This window comes from Schistocerca piceifrons, chromosome 10, assembly GCF_021461385.2.
Source record: "Schistocerca piceifrons isolate TAMUIC-IGC-003096 chromosome 10, iqSchPice1.1, whole genome shotgun sequence".
Lineage (NCBI taxonomy): Eukaryota > Metazoa > Arthropoda > Insecta > Orthoptera > Acrididae > Schistocerca > Schistocerca piceifrons.
This window is the reverse complement of record NC_060147.1, coordinates 146,301,586-146,325,992: the sequence shown is the minus strand read 5'-3', so window position 1 is coordinate 146,325,992 and position 24,407 is coordinate 146,301,586. Positions and strand designations below refer to the sequence as shown.

At 41.3% G+C, this 24,407-nt stretch overlaps 1 protein-coding gene across 1 annotated transcript in view; it reads left to right on the top strand.

Annotated features, from left to right (window-relative positions):
* Positions 1-14,166, top strand: part of LOC124718786 — a 480,197-nt gene extending 466,031 nt beyond the window's left edge. Inside the window, exon 19 of the mRNA XM_047244394.1 lies at positions 13,745-14,166. The gene's annotated coding sequence lies outside the window, so the exon portion shown is untranslated. The remainder of the gene's footprint in view (positions 1-13,744) is intronic.
* Positions 14,167-24,407: the final 10,241 nt, after the last annotated feature.

Below are 24,407 nucleotides of genomic sequence, written 5' to 3'. Positions count from 1 at the left end.
GCTCAAAAATGTTCGCATGTTAAAATACGTGGCGAGGAAAGCAGAATGAGGCAGCTGGTTGCCTCTTTACTGTCAGGGCCTTATAAAGAGGAACGTGTTCGCCTTTTTTGTGTCCTGACAGGCGCATTTCTCCGGTGGTTCCCTTCTTTTCCCCGCTACTGCAGGATGTGCTGCTTATACAAAACGAATTCTATATGTCGGCGAAGTTTTGACATTTTATTTATAGGCTTCGAAACGCTTATGCACTCGACACATATAAGCAACAAGCAAGTACGCATGGTATAAGGTTAATAGAAAATCGTTTTCTTTACGTTTTTCTGCATCCTTCGCTCATCGTTCGCAGTTAATCGAAAACGCGCGGCTTATGATCTGTAACTTAAAAATGTGAAAACATTATTGGAAATGTTGTCCTGAATTTACAGTCATCGCAGTTTTACATGATTTTTGGCAGTCATTTTAATTTGTTTTCAGGCGTATAGAGACTCTTTTAGCCCATTTTTATCACTGCAGTGTCACTATGAGCATAGCTGTACAGGTGTGGACTGTCCATTATACAGTGACAGCGCACTGTAAACTTTTATTAGTATGATTAAAAACACAGTTCCATGACTGCGGAATCGTTGTGATGACATCTCCACTTAAGTAGTTCGTATCTTCTAGTGAGTTTTGATGTAGTTTCTCTTTTCACAAAAGTACCTCTTGCGGATTCCTTGACGCTAGTTGGTCAACAGTTTGAATTGGACATCACTGCTTTGTTTCGACACGCTCTTTCCTCAACTTATTTTATGATCAACCAGGAATATTTTGAACAGTTTGACGGTGTCGCCATGGGGAGCCCCCTGTCTCCTGTGGTGGCTAACCTTTTTATGGAGGATTTTGAGGAGAGAGCGCTTGAATCAGCGTTTTGTAAACCAGCAATTTTTTTAGATACGTCGATGACACTTTCATAGTGTGGCCCCACGGAGAAGAAAAGTTAATGGAGTTTTTTCAACAACTTAACTCTATGCTCGAGAATATCCGGATTAACTATTGAACTAGAGAAAGATGGTTCCCTTCCATTCCTGGATGTTTTTGTTAACCGGAAGAGTGACGGCTCGGTGGAACATTCTGTTTATCGTAAGCCCATTCTTACTGATTTGTACTTGCGTTCTTCAACTTGCCATCACGCATCCCAAACCACGAGTGTACTTAAAACCCTTGTGCACAGGGCACATACGGTGTCGGATGCAGAGAATTCGCCTAAGAAACTTGCACATTTAAGGACGGTGTTGAGAGACAATGGATACTCGACCCGGCAAATTAACAGAGCCTTCTCAACTAGAGCCAGGAACCGGGGAATGGATAAAGAGGAGAGCGCGCCAGCCAAGTCCCTAGCTTTTCTTCCCTTCGTTGGAAATATCTACTTCAGAATAGCGAGGATTCTTAATAATTGTCATGTGAAAGTGGTTCTTCGTCCACCTTCTAAGATTTCGGATTTTCTGGGATCGGTGAAGGACGATTTGTTACTGCGGTAGGCGGGAATTTACAAAATACCGTGTCAATGTGGTACGGCCTATGTAGGGCAGACGACGCGTACAGTGGAACAGCGTTGTACGGAACATCAACGTTGCACTCGCCTGCTGCAACCCAGTAAGTCTGCAGTGGCGGAACATTGTATTTCCAAGGGGCATTCAATGCAGTACGACAAAACTTGGATTTTGGCCACAGCAAAAACTTTTTGGGACTCCACTATCAAAGAATCGGTTGAAATACGCACCGCGGGAAATCTAATGATGGAGAACGTCTTGGTCGTCATCCCTCATCCGCCCCATCCCTCCTGCAGCTCCGCCCCTCCCACCTACTACAAGTCCCTCCATAATCCTCGAACACCACGCGCCCCACCTCGCCTGTCACATCCGTCTCCCATCACCCACACGGATCCTATACGGCCTCATTCCCTTCCCGCACCTTCTCCTTTTCCTCGAACGGATACTGACCCTTTACACCTCCCGCAAGTTCGATCTCCCTCACCCACTCGTCTCTGCCGTCCTCGCCCGTCCCCACCCGCTACTGCGCCTGTATTCGTGCATCCCACGTGCTCTCCACCTTCACACCCTCTGTACCCTAACCCGAGGTGGCTTCCACCAACTCCCCCTCCGTGATGATGTCCTTGTCCCGTCCATCTCCCCCTCCTACCAGCGCTGACTCTCCCCTCCCCCGTTTTTCCCCCCCAGGGCTCCCTCTCTGCCTGCTCACCTTCCTTTTCCCCCCTCCTCTCTCCCACATCTCCCACTTCCACCCCTCTCCCCGGGCTTCCAGCCCCCCGTCTCCCTCACCTCCCCCCCTCACTCCTCACTCTCCCTTCTTTCTCCCACTGGCTCCACCCTCCCCCTCTCCCTTTGACCAGGAGGCAGCCCCCCCGCCCTTCCCCAGTGTGAGTGCTTTGCCGATGATCGTCGCCAGTGTTTTCCGTTCGTCAGTGTCTCTCAGTTTGTGTACAGTGTCTTCGTCAGTGTTTTCTACTACGTTCGCGTCTCCACCTGGACGTCTTCATCTGTTTTCAAATGGTGGCATCCTTCATTACAGTGTCTTCCGTCGAACGACTTCTGATTTCTTGTGTAGTGTTCATCTTGTGTTTACCATGTTTTTTATGTTTTCTATGCCTTCCGTGTATTTATGTTGTGTCTTTTGGACGAAGAGTGGCGTATGTAGACAGCTGCCGGCCCACTTCAGGTGAGGCATGAAATCACAATAAAGGATAAAAAAAAGTCTTCGTCAGTCCTCGTTCGGCTCACTTGAAGATAGCTGGCAGTTGTCCAGCCGAAATATCGTGCAGTGAAGTTTACGACGACCGGCTGCAAGCCTGAAATCTCTTTGAACGACACACAGGTGCTCCAGGAAGTGAAACGGGAGTCCTGGAGGGAAGACGACCTTCTTTTCGCGGAACACTACTGAGAAAATTTAGAGAACCGGTATTTGAAGCTGACTGGGGAACGATTCTACTGCCGCCAACGTAAATTTCACACAAGGACCATAAAGATACGATACGAGAGCTTAGGGTTTACACGAAGGGATATAAACAGCCGTTTGTCCCTCACTGTGTCTGCGCGTGGAACACTAGTAGTGGTCCGCACCGTACGGTGGCCAGTGGAGGATGATCTTCAGTAGGCGAATGATCCAGAGCATCGGGGATACAGCCTCGGTGGCAGGTACGTGATTTGGGATGGAAAGGGTAAAGAGACACGAAAAGTGAGGTGGTATTAGCGATGTTCAGGATTTGTGGGGAGTGGAGACATTTGAGGTGGCCAGAGATCTATACATGATTTGCACGGGGCGAGATGTCGATCTCGGAGCTGTGTACGATAGGTGTGAAATTTATTCGCACGCTCGGCCTATTAGTAGTTTTAATATGTTGTAGGCTTTCTTTTGGATTGTTAGGTGGAGATTGAAATTTAGCTGTCGATCGCGTGTCGGTGTTTACGTCTCAGTAAAATTAATTGGGCGACTGTGGATTGTAAGGCAGGGGTCACGGAAATGGAAAGTGTGGCTGGGTTTTTGTAGGATAGAGACTTAGCGACAGAGACAGTAGGTGGTGGGATTATTGAGGACCGACAGGGAAGCAGCGGCGTCTGTGTATTGCAGGCACTATACTGGACGGGGAGTGTTCCGGGAATGTCAGCTCCGTACAAGGCATCGAGAAGAGGTGACGGATGGATTCCAGGTGCATTCCTGTAGTGGGGTGGAAAATGTGGCAGGAGATGTCGTTTATTGATTCCTAGGAAGGACAGTTATACAGAAAGGACGCAGTCGATTGCAGCTGCATACCAGTAGAGGCAAGAATGTCGCATATACAGTAGCAGGCTTCTTCACTCTGTGGTAATAGGAAGACAGAGGGGGGGGGGGGGGGGGGGGAGGTCAGCGGTTGTCGAGTTTTTGATACGGGAGCCTGTTGCAGTGGGTGTGACAGTTGATCTGCAGGAAAGTTAGGACGGGTACAGGTGGAGAGATATGCTTGTAAGAAATGTCCGCTTTTGGCGAGACACAGAAATTGACAGAAAATATGTAACGTCTCGGCCCCACAGGGCAGCGAGGCCGCGAGCAGTGGCAACAGGGCAGAGCTGTGCAAGCTACGAGCCGCAGCTAGCGGCTCTCACGTACAAATGGCCCCCCGCATCCGTATTCAGCGCTCATTGCGCCGCGGCCGATAAACGAGGCGAGGCGAGGCGACCAGCAGCCGCGCGCAGGTGTGGCCCCCTCTGCGCCTCTCCCCCGCCACAGCCCACAGCCAGGGAGCGCGCTACCTCGCCACAGCCCCGCGCGGAACTGCGCTCATATCTCGGGTTCTGTCGGTCAGAGCCGAAGCGAACTGAGAAAATCGGTCGGCTCTCTGCATTAGACGTGGCCCAGAGTGGGCCTTACGTGGCTTATAAAATCACTCGTCCTACACTGCCAATTCCCGAGAACCCCTCCCCCCCCCCCCAAAAAAAAACATGATTTTGGGTACCAAAAGTATCAATTGTGTGCGTTAGGTACCAAAAGTACCAATTGTGTGGAAGGCCACTTCTATGATTTCTGTTCGTGTGACGTCGTCAAAATTTTTACCGTACGTTCCTAGGCTAATATTCTCGCAGAAATTCGAAACCTTTTTTGGTATCATTGTCCGTTACCCGGATCTACAATATTTCCGAACAGGGGCAAAAAACTTGATAGTGGCGCCCCCCACCCCCCACCCCCCCCCCCCTCCCACCTGCCAGAGCGTTTGAGACAGGACGACAAAAATATATTTAAAAATAGAACAATTTTTCAGAAACATGTTTATTTTGTAGCGAACATCTTTCTGAAGAGTTTCATATATAAAACACATACGTTCGAGGAAATGTAAGACATTTTATTTGATCTTAAGGGTGCCAAAGTGTAATGCCACGCCACTTCACACTGCATTCCTCTTTCGCGCGTCACTGCATTTCACTCTGTGGGATTCAAACTTGTATATTTTGTAATGGAAGCCATCAAACCTATATTTTGGGACAGTGGGAATTAAAATGTTCTATTGTGCTGCAGCGGCCCCCAGTTGGTCGGTTTTGATATCCCACACCCCTTTTTTTAAAGAAACAAAACAAAACAAAAAAGCCTCACAGTGGGATTATTTGTGACCGGGAGAATAAGAAGTCTTTAGCAGAAAATTTGCACTCTTTATTGCCAATTGGTTTATAACTTTCTCTTTTGTGTGACATAAAATTAAATGTAGGAAACATAAGACCAGTAAAGACAAGGTACAATCAAGACAGTACACATTTCTTCAATCTGTAGGTCCCAGCACTATCTTCTCTCTACTCTTGCTACAGCTTTACATGACGTATCTTCCTTTCTGCGAAAGAATCTATTACCTCATCAAAATTCGTCAAACGTTTTGCTACTGAAAAAAATCAAAATTTCGTCGCCTAATACTGAAAAACCAGTTAATAGGAGTAGTACCCAAGACTGGTGTTGTTTCTCGATTTGATTACGTCTATTTTGCCACTATTAGCTTGATAAAATGAAATAGGCCTTTGTAATATTGCAGCAGTTGTAACACACGCCAAATAAACGAGACTGTTTTGGCACAAACAACGTGACAGAATAGAATTCTCCAGGTAACAAAATATTAAATGCCTATTACATCTACTAGAAGCAAAAAATTTTATGTTAGGAAATAGTATCACATTTCATTGCTACGCTCCAGTTCTGAAGCATGAGATCGAAAGTAGTACGAAATTTTTATATAAATTCTGAATCGTCATAATCTTCCATATAGTTTGTGTGATGTCCCCATTTCTTCTCCTTCCTTGTTCTGACAAGCAATCTTGTTATCACTAATTCTGTAACTATCCCTGCCATTGACGAAACTTGTTCCCCAGTTAACTTCACTAACCCTGCCAGAATCACTGGTTTGGCTACCCGCGTTTATTCTGCTATTAGCCATTATCACGTGGTCGTACAACGAACGCGTTTTCCGCGCTATGCCGAGAAAAGAACTTTAGCGGCTACACTAATCGGGGACTGTACGACTGGCCCTTACTAGCGTAGCGATCTAGCAAAAGTTTTCTGTAAAAATTTCATTTTCTTGGATACACCGACAACATTGTGTGTAATCTCTCTTACCTGTTTATTCGCGCTAGTCCTTTATTTCCACTCTGGTAATCTGAATCTATGGATTTCGCTAGCAGTTACAGCAACGCTGATCATTCACACACCCAATCAACCACGTTTCTAGATACGACGGGGACTGGCCTCGCAGAAATATCACGTACACTATGCACGCATTCAGAAATCGACTTATGATTCGTTCAGAAATCGACTTATAATGTGTTCGCAAACGTTCAAAACCCAACAGGGATGCGTTCCAGAATCATGTGAATAATCGATAGACAATGTGCGCTGGATGCTACGCTCTTTGTGAAATAAGTTTTTTTTTTCTTCAAGAATATGAATGTGGCGCCACCTGAAATTGAAGCTCGGGGCAGATGCCCCGGTTTGCCCTCCCTCCTCCACCTCTCTGGGACTGACCATACTTAGGCACGTAGTATCCGGTCCGAGGCGTAAATGCAGTCTGAACTCGCGCACTAAACACACGGCAAGCATTCTAGGTCGTCGCAAGCGTTCTGATGCCACCAAAGTAAGATTTTAGACATCATTTTTTCACCTATAAATATGACGCAATGTCTCTGTATGAGAGGCACAGCTACGCAGATACGCCCAAAGAGGTACTGCAGTCACAAAAAATCGGCTGCAAAGTGTCTCAACACGTCTGAAATGGAGTTAAAATTAGTGCCAAAATTATGTGACACTGGAAAAAAATTCGGAAAACATTTCTAATAACACTTTTTCAGTTTTAAGATACAAATCATAAGCTACGCGTTTTCGCTGAATTGCAGTCCACGACTAAAGCATCCACAAAAAGTGTAAACCAAAAGTGGTTGTGTTAACCGTATAGAATGCATACTTGTTCATTATTTATATCTGTCAAACTATAAAAATATACCGAAGTATATAAATACACTTTCAAAACTTTTCTGATCTATAAAATTCGTTTAATACGAGCTGCACACTTTGAAGTATCAGGCAACGGAGGGGGACCAGTGCAACAATGCCCCTGTCGGAGCGCAAAACAGGCAAATCTGTTCCTAAGACTCTGACACAAAACTGAGGAATTAGCTGCCCCCATCCTCATTTCCCCTTCCTAACCAAAAAAGTTGGCACGCGAACATACGCTGACTTGGACACCGTGTCGGGGCCGGCCGGTGTGGCCGAGCGGTTCTGGGCCCTTCAGTCTGGAACCGCGTGACCGTTACGGTCGCAGGTTCGGATCCTGCCTCGGGCACGGATGTGTGTGTGATGTCCTTAGGTTTAAGTAGTTCTAAGTTGTAGGGGACTGATGACCACAGATGTTAAGTCCCGTAGTGCTCAGAGCCATTTGGACCATTTGAACACCGTGTCGCCGCTCGCTAGTGCAGCTACTTGACGTGCCGTGGACACTGCAGAAATACTGAGAGCCACATTGCCTCTATAGCCATCCATAATTGTAAAAAGTGTTGCTGCTGCAGGATTTTGTTGCGCAAACTGACCTCTGGATTACGTCCGAAACATGTTCGATACGATTCGTGTTGGGTGGTCTCGCTGGCCAAATCATTTGCTCGAATTGTCCAGAATGTTCTTCAAACCAATTGTGGCCTGCTGACATATCGTTGTTTGTGAACGGCTGAAAATGGTCTCCAAGAAGCCAAACATAAGAGGACGCAGTGCATTTGATGCAAATGCGGCCCACGCCATAACAGTGCCGTCTCCGCGGGGTCTATGCGTCGCTTGAACCCTGCCGCCAACTTTACGTCATCAGGCCAGACAACAGTTTTCCACTCGTCTAGGGTCCAACTGAGCCCAGGAGAGGACTGCAGACCATGTCGTGCTGTTAGCAAACGCTCTCGCGTCGGTTGTCTGCTACCGTTCCCCGTAACGGCAAAGTTTGCCACCCTGCCCTAACGGATACGTTAGTCGCACAGTCCCGTGTCGATTTCTCTGGTTATTTCACACATTTTTGCTTGTGTGTTAGCACTGACGATTCCACGCAAGTACTGCTGCTCTCGGTTGGTCAGTGTGTTGTCTGTGGTGAGAAGTAATTCCTGAAATTTGATATTCTCAACACACTCTTGACGCTGTGGATCTCGTTATATTGAATTCCGTGATGACACCCGACATGGAATGTCACATGCTACCATTCCGCATTCATTCCCACTGTGCAGCCGTAATCACATTGGAAACTTTTTCACACGTATTATCTGATTACAAATGACAGGTCCGCCAATGCACTGCCCTGCGTACGCGATATTGCCGCCTTATGTATATGTGCGTATCACTATCCCTCGACGTTTGTCACTTCAGTGTATAAATTCTTAATTACAATTCTACATCAATTACATAGCTATACACGAAACAGTAATACTCGTATACTTATTTACATGTATACTAATGCATAATTCTAATTGCATGATTATTATGTGCAGTTTTACTGGTACATACAGCTACCCGAAGCACATTCCTTGAAAATTACTCTCTACGAATTCATCAACTGCGTAAAATTCTCGCTGTTTTAGTAAAGTTTTAAAAACTTCATTTAACTTGTGTAAGGCAGTTACACGAGCTGTTTTTTGGCGATTTGTTGAAGAATTTAAAACTCACGAGTGTATGGCTATGGCGTGTGTGAGAAAGTCCTGAGTACGGTAAATCTACCATGTGGCTAGTTCTTATATTGTAGGGGAAAGTGGGGTACGACGGGGTAGCGGGTTAAGAAGGAGTACTTGGCTTTACGGCTCAGTTAGTGATGTGGAAAACGTCCATACTGCTAGCAGGGATGGAGAAAAAGAATACGTGTAAGCGGCAGCCATTCTGAACTGTTAGTTTGCCTTGTGTAAGTCCGTTTCCCTCGACTGGCGCCATTTTTGCTGGAAAGTTTCTTAGTGAAGTTGAAGTTTGGTGTTTAATACAGGTAAAATACGTTCATTAACTGAAGCACTGTATATATTGATGGGAACTGTTATTTTTTGACGTTATGTTACGTATATTATAAATACTTTCAGTCGAAACGTAACCTAACACTAGCGGTAAATATTCCACAATGTATCAGTGTGGCAAGACCGGATTTTTTCTATGGGGCATGACGGGGAACTACCCCATCTTACCCAATAAATTTTACACTTTCGTCCTTTGTTTGTACAGGGTTTCTAATATGGTAAGGACATACGAGAGGAAGATAGATCGAGGTGGATGGTCTCCAGAAGCAATGAAATCAGCTACTGAAGCCGTTATCACAGGTGAAATGGGATATAAAAGAGTAGCTGACACTTTTCATGTTCCGCAAGCAATTCTAGACAGAAGAGTTAAAGTACCTCGTGATCAGACAGAAAAATCGGAAAATATATTTACTGCGTCATCGAGTGGACGTGTGTATTCAAATCAAACAACTCCAATTTTGGTCAAGAGTCTAGGGCCAATTAAAACCGTTTTTACTCCAGAGGAAGAGAATATGTTGGTGGAATACGTACTAAAAATGGAGGAAAGGTTAATTGGTCTCACAGCACATGACCTCAGAAAACTTGCCTTTCAATGGGCAGGGGAGTTGTGTAAAAAGCACACATTTTCTCAAGAAAAGCAAGTAGCTGGCAAAGATTGGTTCATTGGTCTCAAACGCAGGGATCCTCAGATAACCCTCAGAAAACCAGAGCACACAAGTGCAGCACGAGCTGCAGCATTCAACAAACAGAATGTAACAAATTTTTTTTGGTTTGTTAACTCGACTTATTGACACACATCAATTTACCCTTGACAGAATCTATAATTGTGATGAGACTAGAGTAACTGTAGTACCAAAGCATAGGCCAAAAATTCTGTCTCTAAAAGCTAGAAACCAAGTTGATGTGTTATCTTCTACTGAAAGAGGCGACACTGTAACAATAGAAGTATGTTGCAATGCAGCTGGTTCATATATGCCTCTTCTTTTTATTTTTCCAAAGGTTCGAAATAACGATCAGTTAATGAAGACTGCCCTCCTGGAGCCTAGGCAGCATGTCACCCAAGTGGTTGGGTGCAATCCGATATTTTTTTTCAATGGTTTAAGAAATTTCTTGACTGGAGCCGAGCTACTAAGGAGAGGCCAGTTCTCCTGATTCTCGATGGACATTTCGCCCACACCAAAAACATGGATGTTATTGACTTTGCAAGGGAAAATGGCGTAGCGTTGTTGTGCTTCCCACCACATTGCACTCATCTCTTACAGCCTCTCGATGTAAGCTTCTTGAAGCCTTTGAGTGTTTTTTATGACCAGGAAGTGTTATGCTGGCTCAGGTCGAATCCAGGATGTGTTGTCTCTTTGTTCCAAATATCTAATCTATATGGAAGGGCTTTTGTAAAGGCAGCAACTATGTCCACAGCAATTAATGGATTTCACAATACTGGAATTTGGACTACCAACCAAGTCGTTTTTAGTGACCATGATTATGCCCCATCTGAGACTACAGATAGGCCTAGGCCAGATGTCACAGATAATGAATCCTCAACCCACGGGGCTACAAACACCAACCAGCTTTCTGCTGCTTTCAACTCACCGCAGCCTGCTGCTTCTGCCTATTTAGGCCTACCTCAACCTTCTGGTGTCTCCAGCCCCCATCAGTCTGCTGCTAAACCGGATATGTCAACTCCAGCTGTTGCCTCCGACATTCTCCAGGCTGATACTGCATATGCTGCTCCAATTGAAAATATTCAGCCTGTTTCAAGTCAAATTAATGTTACTACAACTGCTGGAAAGGCTGTAACCATTACAAAATGTCCAACACTAGTTCCCTCTTGCAGTAGCCTCAATTCAAAAAAGAAGAGCCGAAAGCATGGTAAACCAGCAGTTTTGACTGAATCACCCTACAAAAATGATTTACAAGCAGAAATAAATTTAAAAAGAGAAAAAGAAATGATGCAAATGGGACAAACTAGGAAAAACTTGACAAAGAGATTTCCTCAAACTAACAAAAATACAACCATCATTAACTAAGTATCGCTAAAGAAGTCGAATAGTAAGAAAAAATACAAAAGAAAGGCAAAGAAATTAACAAAACCAACTTAAAACGTAAGCAGATAAGTTCCTCTTCTTCAGAATCTTCTGACGCTGAGTGTCTTTACTGTGGATACTTGTACTCACAGTCTACTGAAGGGTGGATTCAGTGTTTTATATGCAGAAGATGGGCTCATTGTTCCTGTGCAGGAGAAGATGAAGCAGTTCACGTTTGTGCACTGTGCAAAGACTGACCCCATCATGCCCCACTAGTAACCACGTCTTGCCCCACTAGATGGAAACTTGTCATTGTATTACGAAGACAGTTTTATATTGTAATTGAAAAGTCAAAACAAATTTGTTTGTACTTCATTCTCAGCTATAATAATGTAAATTACACCATAATTTTTTCAAAATCTTCTGACTATGATTGTTGATTTTATGGCCCCAAATATATTAACTATCCCGTCTTGCCCTACTCTCCCCTAGAGGTGAACATTATACGATATTGCAGTGCCTGCGTTATTCTGATTATGATGCGTGTCCAAAGGAACGTTCACTGCGGCGACTACAGCCGGTGTGAAATACGTTAAATGAATTCGCAGTTGCGAATAAGGACAAACAATAGCTGTAGAATGGACTGGCAACAATCGAAATTTGTACCGGACCGGGACTCATACCTGGCTTTCATTCCTCTGCACAGCTGAACATTGTTCTTATTCGCAATTTCGAATTCATTTAATGTATTTCATACCGGCTGTAATCGACGCAGTGCCTGCATGTCCAAATTAGCTTGGCATCGTAATCAGAAAAATACAGGCACGGCAACATCATATTTATGTGCCGATACCGGGCACGTAACTTCCAAGTACAACGTCTCACCTGTACGGGAATATACACGATCGATGTAGGAGTACAGACTGTAACTGCACGATTGACGGCACGTGTAGGTTTGGGCCTGGCCGTGAGTCACGCACGGATAGCCAAACGTTAAGGTGACCGCTTGCGATATGCGGGAAATCCGGGTTCGAGTCCCACAAATTTTCGTTGTCATTAGTCCATTCTACAGCTAATGGTTCCCCTTATTTGCAATTGAGAATTCATTGAATGAACATTCTTTTTTAGTCCAAGTTCCTATAAGTATTCATTAGCGTATGTTTGACAAGTACAATTCTGCAAGTCCTCATTGGAGCCAGACCTAGACTACATCTAATGGCTTTCTTCTGTCATTAAAAGATGTAAGCTTACTGGTGCAATTAACCACAGCAGTATTCCATATTGCAGGTGTAAGTGGAAGAACGGATAATAAGAGTAAAGTAGAAGATTCTTACTGACAATTCGTCATAATTTATGTAACAAAAATAATACTCTTCCTAGTTTGCTGCTTAAATAATGTGTGTGTCCATCCCATAAAAGTCTTATCAATCACAAGTCCAAATAATTTCACATTTCAATGGTCTGAGACTGGAAAAAAAGTCCTCCTGTTTTTGTTTTGTTAATAGACAGCTAGTTGGCCAGACATCAAGTCAACTCGATTATTTTTCTTTGGTAATTTTGGACACCTTGTAAGTTTTCACCTGTTCTCATCAGCTTGATATTGCCACAAGCACGTTTTCACACGGTATGTGTAGTGAGAAATTATTTACATACACCATGAAGAGGAAGGGTCCAAGAACTGACCCCTGTGGTATTCCACATTTTATTTTTGTGGACCCTTTCCCTTCCTTGTGTATATAAATAATTTGTCAAGTCACATACCATGTGAGAATGTGCTGTATGCTGACAACATCACAATGATAGCAACAGGTAAAAAACTATCTTCATCCTCATCTCAATGTACATTGCACACTTGAAAATTACAGAAGTATGCCTGTGTCATCAGCAAAGGTTACAGTTTCTTTACTACCTTCTACTGTAATTGTAAGATCATTTATGTAGGTTAGAAACAGGAGGGAACCCACTACCGATCCCCGTGGCAGTCCACACGTGATGTTCACTCGCTTCTGAGACTATTTTCCCGAGTACTGCAGGTACAGAGAGGTTGTCGTTTCCATCCCTGGGATCGACAACTTAGCTGTTCACCTGGAAGTACGCCAATTGAACTGAGAAATCAGTCGGATACAATCCGTTAATGAGACTTTCTGCTCCCCGTTTGGAAAGCAAGATTCCATCCGTGCAAGAGTGATGCCGTCAACAACATAACACTTCAGTTTGGCGAGTACAATTTTGTCGTACATGCAAGCAAAAGTTATTCTGAGGTCACAGAATATTTTTTCTCGTTCATCTCTACTAGCACTTTATTTATGAGATATTTTATTGCTTTCCGTGCGGAGAACCCTTTGCAAAAGGCAAACTGAGAGGTGGTTACTAAATCCTGCACAGTTAAGTGAGTTAGTATTCCATCATAAGACGCTTTCTCACACACTTTTGAAAAAAGACTGTGTTGAGTGACATAGGTCTGTAATTAGGGGTAGTTTTCATATCTCCAGTTTTGTTACTATAGCATATCTAAGACAGTCACAAAATATGCCCCGAGCCACTGACCGATTACGAAGATAGCTCGAGGGCAACCCTGTCTAGTCAGCACAAGTTTCAGCACCATCATAACAGAATTACTACTCTTTAGAGACCTAATGAAACCTGCAATCTCTGTCAAGTTGTATTTTTTTAATGTGATCCTGTCCTGTCTTGCAGGACCGCTGGAGGAAACGTGGCAGCCAGATCAGACAATTCGGTGCCAGCAAGGCAGTGGGCACCGGCAGAGAGTGGGACACGCGGGGCGTGTTCTCCGGGAACCGAGCAGGCGGGCACGCAGTCGGGGTTGCAGACTCGTGACTTACCACCTGACTGAGCTCACGTGCATAATTAGTTGATCCTGCACACAGAATTTACCTATACTAAGTACACCGTGATCCTGCACCAAACAATTCTTCATTAAAAAACAATTCTGTAAACTCACTGTGCATTTCTGGCTTCTGTTACGGAACAGAGTCTTCTTCGTACAGTTTACAACTATATTGCGTTATCAGTTCACTTCCTATATAAAGAAATGGGAGCTAATGGTCAGTAGGAGAGTTATCAGCGAGGAGGATAAATTTCCATTAACGTTTGCCAGAAAATTTGAAAGCAATTTTTGCAGATGGCTTGTTATACAATAAAATATTCAGATTAATCTAGTACAAATTGTTTAGGGCAGTTTTTGTTGTTTGCAATGTATTTTCAACATGTAAAACATTATCAATACTCATTACGGAACTTGTTAAATGGGGAAAAAACAGTAATAGTTAATGTTGTGGCGAAGCAGCTGTTCGAAACAAATGTCAAAGACTGTTTTTTCTGTACATTACGTATGGCGAGTCTTTACCACTGAGCAGTTGGTGAGCCGAAGTTCCTTCAGTTAGGTACAGTATAAGCCAGGTACGCACCTACGTTCAGTTCATTTCGGACGTTGACACTGTCTGGAATATCAGTGGACATATCATATATATTCTTTCGAGGCAATAACAACAATGGTCTTAGTTACATGTTGGCCACAAATAACTCTTCTTATCGGTTACTGTGCATAATTTTAAATTCTTTGGAGAAACAGTAATCCTTTAGGTAAATTCTGCTATGCCTTACTGCAGTTTATACACACTATAATTACCACCCTTTGCATAATTATTTCTCATCACTGCCACTGGTAATGATTCTTCAGATTAGTTGCAAATCTCGTAACAAAATGAGAGAGCCATTTTCTTGGCATAAAACAACAAGAAAACTGCTGCCATATTTCTGTAAGTACAGGTTAACGAGTTGTGTGTTGTACATATGTAGGCACCGTACAAACTATCGTAAAAGAACGGGGAACGCTTCCAAAGCAACTGGTGAAGTTTCGTATTATCATGTAGGCGACAGATTAAAGAAGTAGGTCCTCACTGCCTCCAGAGTATAAAGAGCTGTGTGATCTCCCTTGTGCTATAGCCCGTATTGCAAATGTAACTCCAGAGAAGGTCCATAACTATAATTTGGAATTGAAAGTTACGTTTTACAAACGAGCCTGTGCTCTGTTGCACAGACTCATCTCTGCATTGCTCACACCGAGGTTACCTTTCTTCCTTAAAGTAAGGACAACAGTTTCCTCCTTAACTGCAAGGATAAAACCCCTCCACTTCAGGCCTAGAGTACATCGTAATATAGAAATAATTTAAGATGGGTTTTTTTATAGACACGCGACGCCTTTGCTAGTGGTAGGAAAATATTGATCGTGTTGCAATATTCTTTTCTTTCTCTGAATATATTTACGTGTAAGATAAATGAGCTTAGGGCACAAATATAAACGTATGTATGTATACATGTCTTTATACATATGTAAGACACTTGTCATAATTTGTTTCTGTAAACAGTTGTCGGTTCTCCACAGATTGGGTGTCTGCAGGAAGCTGTTTACTTTAAATAATGAAAGGAAATGGTATTATTTTTATATAGCATTTTTAATGTACTTATGTTCCAGTGGTAACCCATAAAAGAGAATTACCGTAATAGCAAACACGTGCCACGTACTCTGACTAGTCCCACCGTTTTGTCTGTGACTGTTATGGCTGCTGTTTCCCATTTCCTCCTGTTTGTATTAAACGTAGAGAAGCTGGGCAATAGGCCTACCTGTGGCTGGGAATGTAAGAGGAGTGTGTCCAGGGTTCAAAACCCTCACACTGGCTTTGAACAGCCTGACTCTTGTCTGAAGTCATCAGTGCAAATACAAGCAAAATGTCTATCATTATTTTTAATTGATGTAACATTTCATTTAATGTAGCCTGTCTGTATGGAAAGGAACTTCACTAAGTACCCATGTTACGATGGAGATGGCACATCATTTTTTTAATAGGAAGGCACGGCCTGTCAGGAATGCAGTGACCACTGTAACCAAAATTCAGGTAAAACAGCCACAGATCACATACAATTTGACATTATAAGTGGTTTCACTTGTTACTACACTCCAAGCTGAATACATAAAGCAAATTGTGTTTAACCTGTGGCTGTATTACTTGAATATCAATCAACAACTTCTTTATTCTCAGCGCAGTCCTCGTACGGGGTCTGTGCTTCTCCTCCTTTTTTAATCCACAAAAAAAAGGAAGGACCACCAAGATCTCTAAAATACACCTCCATCTCAACAAAGGTCTCTTCATTTCAGTAGAACTTTTTACCTGCAAGCCATTTCTTCACATTGAGAAATGAACTGAAATAGAGCATCACGAAGTTACACTGTGACAACTCTGGGTGAATGTGCTGAGCTGGTGCATTGTCACAGTGAAACAGCACTTTGTTCTTCACCAAATTTCCTTAAATTTCTGGTTGAGGTGTTTCAGTACCTCAGTGTAGCATTGTCGATGTCTGGAGCAGATTGACTAGAAGGCCTAAGGTATTGTTGTGGCAAGAAGCTGCATAAAGTCTTTCAGATCTCACTTAAATTGTTCCGAACAGCTTCGAGCTGAAAATCGTACCCATCCGTCGTCTACAGCCGACAATCGTGACGTCTGTCGGACCGACACTTCTTTTGTCCCCCGTTATTATACATAATATTAACTGCCTATCCTATTGACACACTAACTTTTTGCTCTTTCATTCCAGTGTCAATAAGAATCATGTTGTCTCTTTCAACGGTTTCTTCTGTAGCAACATTTGCTCAGTGTTCTGCGGAACCTTCACCAAAAGTGGATGACCTTTAAATTTGGTGTACCAAAAATCTAACGTGTCATTGTTGGTGAAGGATCACCATTGAGAGCATCCAACTTCAGTTTTCTCTCACCACGTTTTCACAACGAAAATGAAATGAGGAGGTAAATCACTAAACAATATTGCACTTTTCTGCATTGGCAGAAACTGCAAAGCACAACTGCAACATCCGTACTACCCTACAATTTGGTAACATCCTGTTTTCTGGCTATATTTTGTCTTCCTTAGTGGGAGTTTCCATTTTCTTACACAACAGTAATAATGTACTTACACTTGTATAGTTGTCTGAACAGTCTTGTATTCTTCTTATTGTGGATACCACAACCACAATACACACAGCTTTTATCATCAGTAGCTCTGACTCTCCATACTCCCATTCCCAACTGCCAGATTGAAGAGTCACTGAATAAAAACAATCCATTAACTAAAAATTGATAGATTGGTGTTAGGTTGGTAATCTGATAACCATTGTGATCTTTCCAGAATGTGATTTTCACTCTGCAAGGTTTGCAGGACAGCTTCTGTAAAGAGTGGAAAGTAGGAGACGAAGGTACTGGCAGAAGTAAAGCTGTGAGGACGGGGCGTGAGTCGTGCTCAGGTACCTCGGACGGTAGAGAACTTGCCCGTGAAAGGCAAAGGTCCCGAGTTCGAGTCTCGGTCCGGCACACAGTTTTAATCTGCCGGGAAGTTTCATTCTCATTTTTATCAGTGCTCTGTAGCATTGTTGAACAATGTTTCCAGCATGACTTTGCACCTTCAGTTTGTTCTCTTAGGTTCCCTTTACAGTACCTAAAAGTTTCTGTCTCAATTTGAGCTACTTCAGACACTGTTTCCTAACAAATTCCCTGCTTTATTATAGTATTAATCTGAATTTATTTTCTGGATACCTGTTGTAAATAGTCACTTTCATGTCAGGAACTAGTATTTGATTCACTCTCTAGAATTTTGATGGGTTACATTTTTCTTTAGAGTCATCAGTTGAGAAGCAGAAAAATTTGCAAATATAGCAAATTTAATGCCTAATTTATGCCAAGTACTTTGCAATAATGATTATAGTAGCATGTCACACATATATTTCCTCCTCTCTCACACTAGATCTCTTGTATTGTAATTCCCCCCTGCCCTACCTTCTCACCAAGTGCCCTAAAAGAGCAGCACTTACATTTTGTACTTAAGAGGTTCACCAAAAACATTCATTTCTGTGAAACTATATGCCAGAGAATAACAAATTACAACTGTTGATAGTCACTGAAGTAAATTTTAATACACAACTGACTCATGACGGTATTATGTTACTGATACAGTAAAAATGAACTGCATACTTTCAATAGAGTCCACAGAAGGCTGACCATTGTTTGTGTCGGCTAGGCTAGCACGTTTACACGTCATTCAAAGTATAAACAGGTCAGGCAGTGTCAAGAAAGTCTGACGTGACATTATCACTTCAATAAAATCGAACTTTCACCGCCATTTTAACAATATCAGTTTTGGATAGTGCAAGTTTATCATAATGTAACTTTGTTTAGATGTATTTATGTCACGAAAAATTTTGGGCTGGCACGGCTCGGCCATTAACACTCAAATATTTAAGACGTTCAGTGTGTGATATAAAATAAGAGACTATATTGTAGTTACGTGAAAATGTTCTCAGGTGCTAGCACAATACTGATTATATCCAGAAAGTATTCATGCATGCTCCTTATTAATTTTACAAAACATCAGTGGTATGTGGCCTACTTGCTCAAAAGTCTTATGGAAGTCTTCCCACAGAATTTGAAGCATGGGAACTTTGCTATGAGACACTATAAATCACAGTTATCCTAGTTAACTGTCTCCTCCCAAGTGGACTATGATTGCTCACTACTAAGTTATTGGGGAATGAAAATTAGGGGAATTGTCTACACCCAATTTCTTGTGTCAGGTCAATCTTTTTAAGTTAGGCACTATCAACATTAACTGAGTGTTCAAGTTTTGAACCAGTGGGAACCTACCACCATCCCTCACCCTCATCTACATTTAATTACTTACACATCATTACAGTCACAGCTCTTTTTCACAGGTGAGCTGCACAGTGTCAGTATCAGGCGTCAGCTCTTCAGCAACAGTCTAACCAAGATGCACCTTGTGTTACTAATGGGTCCACTAAGGAGATCAGGCTTCATTATTGTAGCTCGGGTACAAAGACAATTTCACGTTACAAGAGATCTTATACGAATAAGTCCACAGTTAACTTTGAGTCTCGAGATTAGAGAAGGAACACAGAGAGGATGTAACTTCACAGACCGAGTTCTCGTTTCCTGCTTCCGTCGTCACTATCGGTCTGCTATCGATCCTCTAAGTAGAACCACTAAGTGATCTCGTCCACTCGAAGACAACAAATTTTCCTCCATTTCACTTTGATATCGGCACTTCGATTATCCAGCATTCGGTACGATTCTTCAATTTTGCTACTGCTAAATATGTTCAGAATGTAGAATTCTGGTATCACCTGTGAAGCTATTTTGACAGCAGAAAGCTCGATTTGAGATTACAATCACAGGTTACAATTAATGCCACAATTCCACACACCACAAATAATTGTGTTATAAAATTCGACAAATTGCAACTGACGAGTTCGACAGTGATGATTATTTTGGGGGGCATTTATATTTCTTAGAGGTTTTTCCATTGTACACCGTCGAAGCAAACTCACGACCTTCTCATTTACACGACTTCCACCAACTACGTGAAACATTACACAAATGCTTCGAGCGTAGTTTTGTTCGTTATCTGATAATTTTTGGTACTAGATTACTGCTCTAAAACTATATAGATCTATAAATTATTAACAGTGGCTTTGCCAGTCAATGTCTTCACGTATCTGAAATTGTGCAATTTTTGTTTTGTTTACCTCAAGATGACAGGAATCAAATGTCATTTGGATGCCGGTCAGCATAATGCTGTCTACTGGTCGACAGGAGAGAAAACAAATTTCTCCTTTAACAAAGTCTGTACAGTATAAAGCAAATCGTGAGTTTTTCTTTGTCCTGGGATCTACAACCAAACATATCACCCTGACTCACTTTCATTATATGCATTGCAGTTTCATTATTTGACTAGTTACACAAAATGAAAATTATCACATTACAGTAAATGACAGACCAACATAGTCAGTCGTCAGTCAAGTTCAGGTGCTGTATTTTAATATGATGTTTTAGCATTTGCTGTGCAGTTTTGAAAACTGATCAAAATGATCCTAAAACTTCATCATCTACTTTTTGTATGCAAATCCATTCTTCTGAAAATGACATACTTTTGTACATTATCAGTGAGCCAAATATTCTTCGTGACAGAAAAACTGTCTAATTGTGAGAATCCTAATAGCATCACAGAAATGTCTATTTTTGTTGCTATAATTATTTATTGAGAAAACGCATTATGTTGAAAAGGAAGAAACAGTCTTTCATGTCAAATGCAGCAGGAACTCATTTAAAAAAGAAAGTTTAATGTATTAGCTTTGTAACTTTGCACAAATATTAAAACATCTTTTATGGCCTCCACAATAGAAAATGTTAGTTGTCTTTTTTAGTAAAATGCTGTGTACTGAAGCGTCTGATAAACATTATTCTCACTACATATGACTTTTACAAGTATTATTTAGATGTGTAAATTTTTGTAGTTATTGAACACTTACCTGTGCTTGCTTTGATGCATCCTTGCTATCAACCTTAAGAACACTGCACTAATGTAACTTCTCACCAAAGTACCATCATCTAATTACAATATCCCTACCCATTTTTTACTAAGAAAAAACAAATCATACAGCATCTGTGGCCATTGTCACATCCCATCAATCAACTTCCGCTACTGAGATGGATACAGACAGAGGATGTCACACAGAGCAGGCCCATGTGCTGGTCACACAGCTGCTCCACCTGTCTGTCTGCCCAGCACCAATCCCGGTCCCCATTTTTCTTTCGTTTTGAAATACACTTTATTCTGTCTTCCCAAACCCTCTTCAATTTCTCTCTCTCTCTCTCTTATTAATAGCCTAATGGTTGCAATGGTTGTACTACTCTGCACTAACGCCGAACAGCTTACTCATGAATCCCTTATACTGGAAAATGTTGTCAGAGTACATTTTTTTGTATTACCCTGCCAAATTTCAATATTTTTTTATTTCTACAATGCATTTCCTGTTCTCAACTTTCATTCTTTTGATATGGCTGTAATACTGTAGTAGTTGTGAAATTCTGTTTGTGATTTAATTTCTTGGGTCCTTTCCGCTATCATTTTTGGGGTGTCCATGAGGTTTGGTCATTCAGAGTCTTTGTACAACATTTTGTTGACAAATGTAGCTGTGTTCATCAGGTGGTGTGGGCTTTGGTCATATCTGTGTTCTTACTGCCTGGCCTATGACTATCAAATGAACAAACCATCTCTAATGACATTGTCAATGTTACATCAAACCCTAATTTATCTTATTCTGCCTCACGAAAAATGGCTACGTCAGTCATCAAATATAGTGAACAAAAACTTAACGTTAGTTTCGGCTTGTACATATTTTGAACTATCATTTTTTCCTTAGAAGTTTCTGGACAATTTTCATTCTGTTGTCAGTATTTAATTTCCTCTTCAAAATTTGTGGTTTGAACTGTGGAAACATCCTCATTTAATAACAGGTCATTCCATTTTTCAGGTGTGTGTGTGTGTGTGTGTGTGTGTGTGTGTGTGTGTGTGTGTGTGTGCGCGCGCGCACTTCTTTTTGTGCTGCAAAAAATTTGAGTGACATAGAAACGAAAAATGCAGACACTATATTATTTTCATTAGCTTTTAATTCATTTTACAGAATTTTATCAATGAAATGACCCGATTTCCTCAATTTTGTTATGTAAAAATAACAGCAGCAGTGCTATGCAGTAAATTACCCTTAAAGCTTTTTTTTTCCACTCTGTTTTCTCACTCTCCCCATATCATTGCTAAACTTCAGAGTGAATAGTTCCACTGCTTAATTTTCATTCTTCCAGTCTTTATCTTTGTAAACACATTCTGTATTTAATGAAGTTGTTTCCAAAATTGCCATGTCAATAGCTCAGCTCCTCAATGCTTATAGAAATGGCACTGCAGATCACAAAAATTCCACTTTGTGTGAGAACAGCCCACATTGTTGGGTACTTAGAATTTAACACTTTTCTCTTTGTTTATCTTTTACTTATGTAACGTGAAGCCATTATGGAGGAAAAAAAATAAACTAGTTGCTTACCAAAGACTAGCTCTGTGAACTGTGTCGCTTGTAACTTTCGTGGGATTGATATCCAAGCAAAATTTACAATTTCTGATACTCTGTGCATTTTTGACAGTGTAACATTATGAGAAAACTGTTAATGTGAAGGACAATCAAACAATTTAAAATCAGAGATGGTAAAAAAGTCTATATTAAACTGAGTGAAAGTCCAAAGCCACAATACCTGTTTATTGTGTTTTCACTGTATGACAACCAGTTTCATACCCTGTTATATCTTCAGGTCTCATAAAACTTATGCGTCATGTTCCACCAATCACAAGATGTATGTGCACATAAAAACATGTTACTCCTTGGTAAAACCTTGGATGAAACAGCAGATGGTCATCCGATCCGAACCATGCATGATCAGTAAGGCATCTCAAAAAGTCGTCAACATCCTAAAATGTATTGGCAGGTGTCAAACCAAACTACATGTTACAGCAGTAGCCAATGTGTGGCTAGTGCTGTAACGTGTAGTTCTATTTGATGCTTGTCAATATATTATAGTATGTTGACGACTCCCAAGGATTGTGTGTCTTAATTCTGTGTCTCTCACAGATTTTAACGATGATGTCGTCCTAGTATACATGGACTGTCGTGTGCTGTCCATGCTCTTCTTTTGACAGTGTTTTGGGGATGTCTTACTGATCATGCATGGTTTGGATCAGATGCCCATCTGCTGTTTCATCTGAGGTTTTACTGGGGTGTGAGATGTTTTTATTCACACTTGCACCTTAGAACTCCTGACACATAAAGTATTAGTTTTATAAGACCTAAAGACATACCTCCAGGATATAAAACTGGGTGTCATAGAGTGAAAACACAATAAACACCTGCTGTGGCTTAGGATTTTCACTCAGTTCAAAATATACTATTTCACCATCTCTGATTTTAAATTGTTTGACTGTCCTTCACACTACGTACAAGTTTTTTTATTCGTGATTGACTGATCTATAGGGTTATTTGTAGTACCTGTAGTAACTATTTATAAACTTGGCAAACTGTGCCATCTATAAAATCTTTGCACTACAGAGAACTGGCAGACTCAATTACAACAATGCACACCAAACATTACTCACACTACCAGAAACTAAAAAATATTTCATCAAAGAATTAAACGGGAAGTTTACGATTCAGTGGACATTTCCTCACCCGTTTGTCACCACTACTCAAGTTTTCATCCCATGTAAAGCCATAATAAATTCTGTTTTAACTCCAAACCGTCAGTCTGCAATTTGTTTGGTGTAATATGTACAAAGGCCCCCTCCCCCACTATAACAACAATGCAGAAAGAAACTTAATGAGAGAACATGTATTAGTAAAGTGCAATTTTTGCTTGAAATTCCATTTCACAGTTGCCAATATAAATTAATCTGGAGCATTTTCAAAGTCTTCGTGGTCACTCTGTTAAGATGACGACAACTCGACTCTGCAATGTCTCTTAACAAAGAGAGCCACTACTTTTCTGTTACTACAAAAATCTGTGGTAATTTATAACCATCTAAATAATGTCGCTTGTAACTGCAGAATTGCTGCTGCTTGTACATGACATGTGAGTAGAAATCAATGTGTTTCAGCAAATAGAAATTCCAGGGTGTAGTTTTTGCAGTTTCAACTCCTATTAATATGAGAGTTATGGTGCAGGTAGTCTTGTAATATTTTAGCAAGTAAATTAAAATGTTGGCACTGTCTGGATGGTTTAAATACACAATACAATGGTCTGAAAGTATTAATTTTTTATTTACTTGTATTTTACAAGCTTGCTTCCTTGTGCGCTTTCTGTATTACAAACTTTAAAGATTTTCTTCAGTTTAGTTAAGTTGTGTGTGATAAAACCATGGATTCTTTAAAATTATCTTAAAACAGGAAAATAAAATTATGCCAGATAAATAAACTTTCAAGCTTTGCCGCTTCGAAATCTGAACATTGCACACAAATTAGCAACTGTGGAATGACCTAATGTGGCAAAACTATCATCCCAATAGTTATCAACAGACATGTCTTTTGAACATAATAAACACGCAGCAGGATGTTTGAAATGTCAACTGTGCATGCTGTTATAGAAAGATAAAGTGAAGTATCACAATAGAATAATGGCTGTACCTTAAAAGTAGCGACTTGTTCAAAAATTTAAATCAATAGTTTTCTGCAAATATCTACAAAAATGAAAACTATGCAGTATCCTTTCCCGGACTGGTTGGACTCATTTCTACCACAATGAAAGCAGACTGAAAAAATGGTACACAAAGCTGATTTCACAACTGTATTCCAATGCAATTACTTGTGGTATGTTACATTATCTATTGCAGTACGTTTTAGGGGCTAGCAGTCTTTCTGGTTGTTAACTTGCACCATCTGGATTTCTAAAATTGTGTTTGA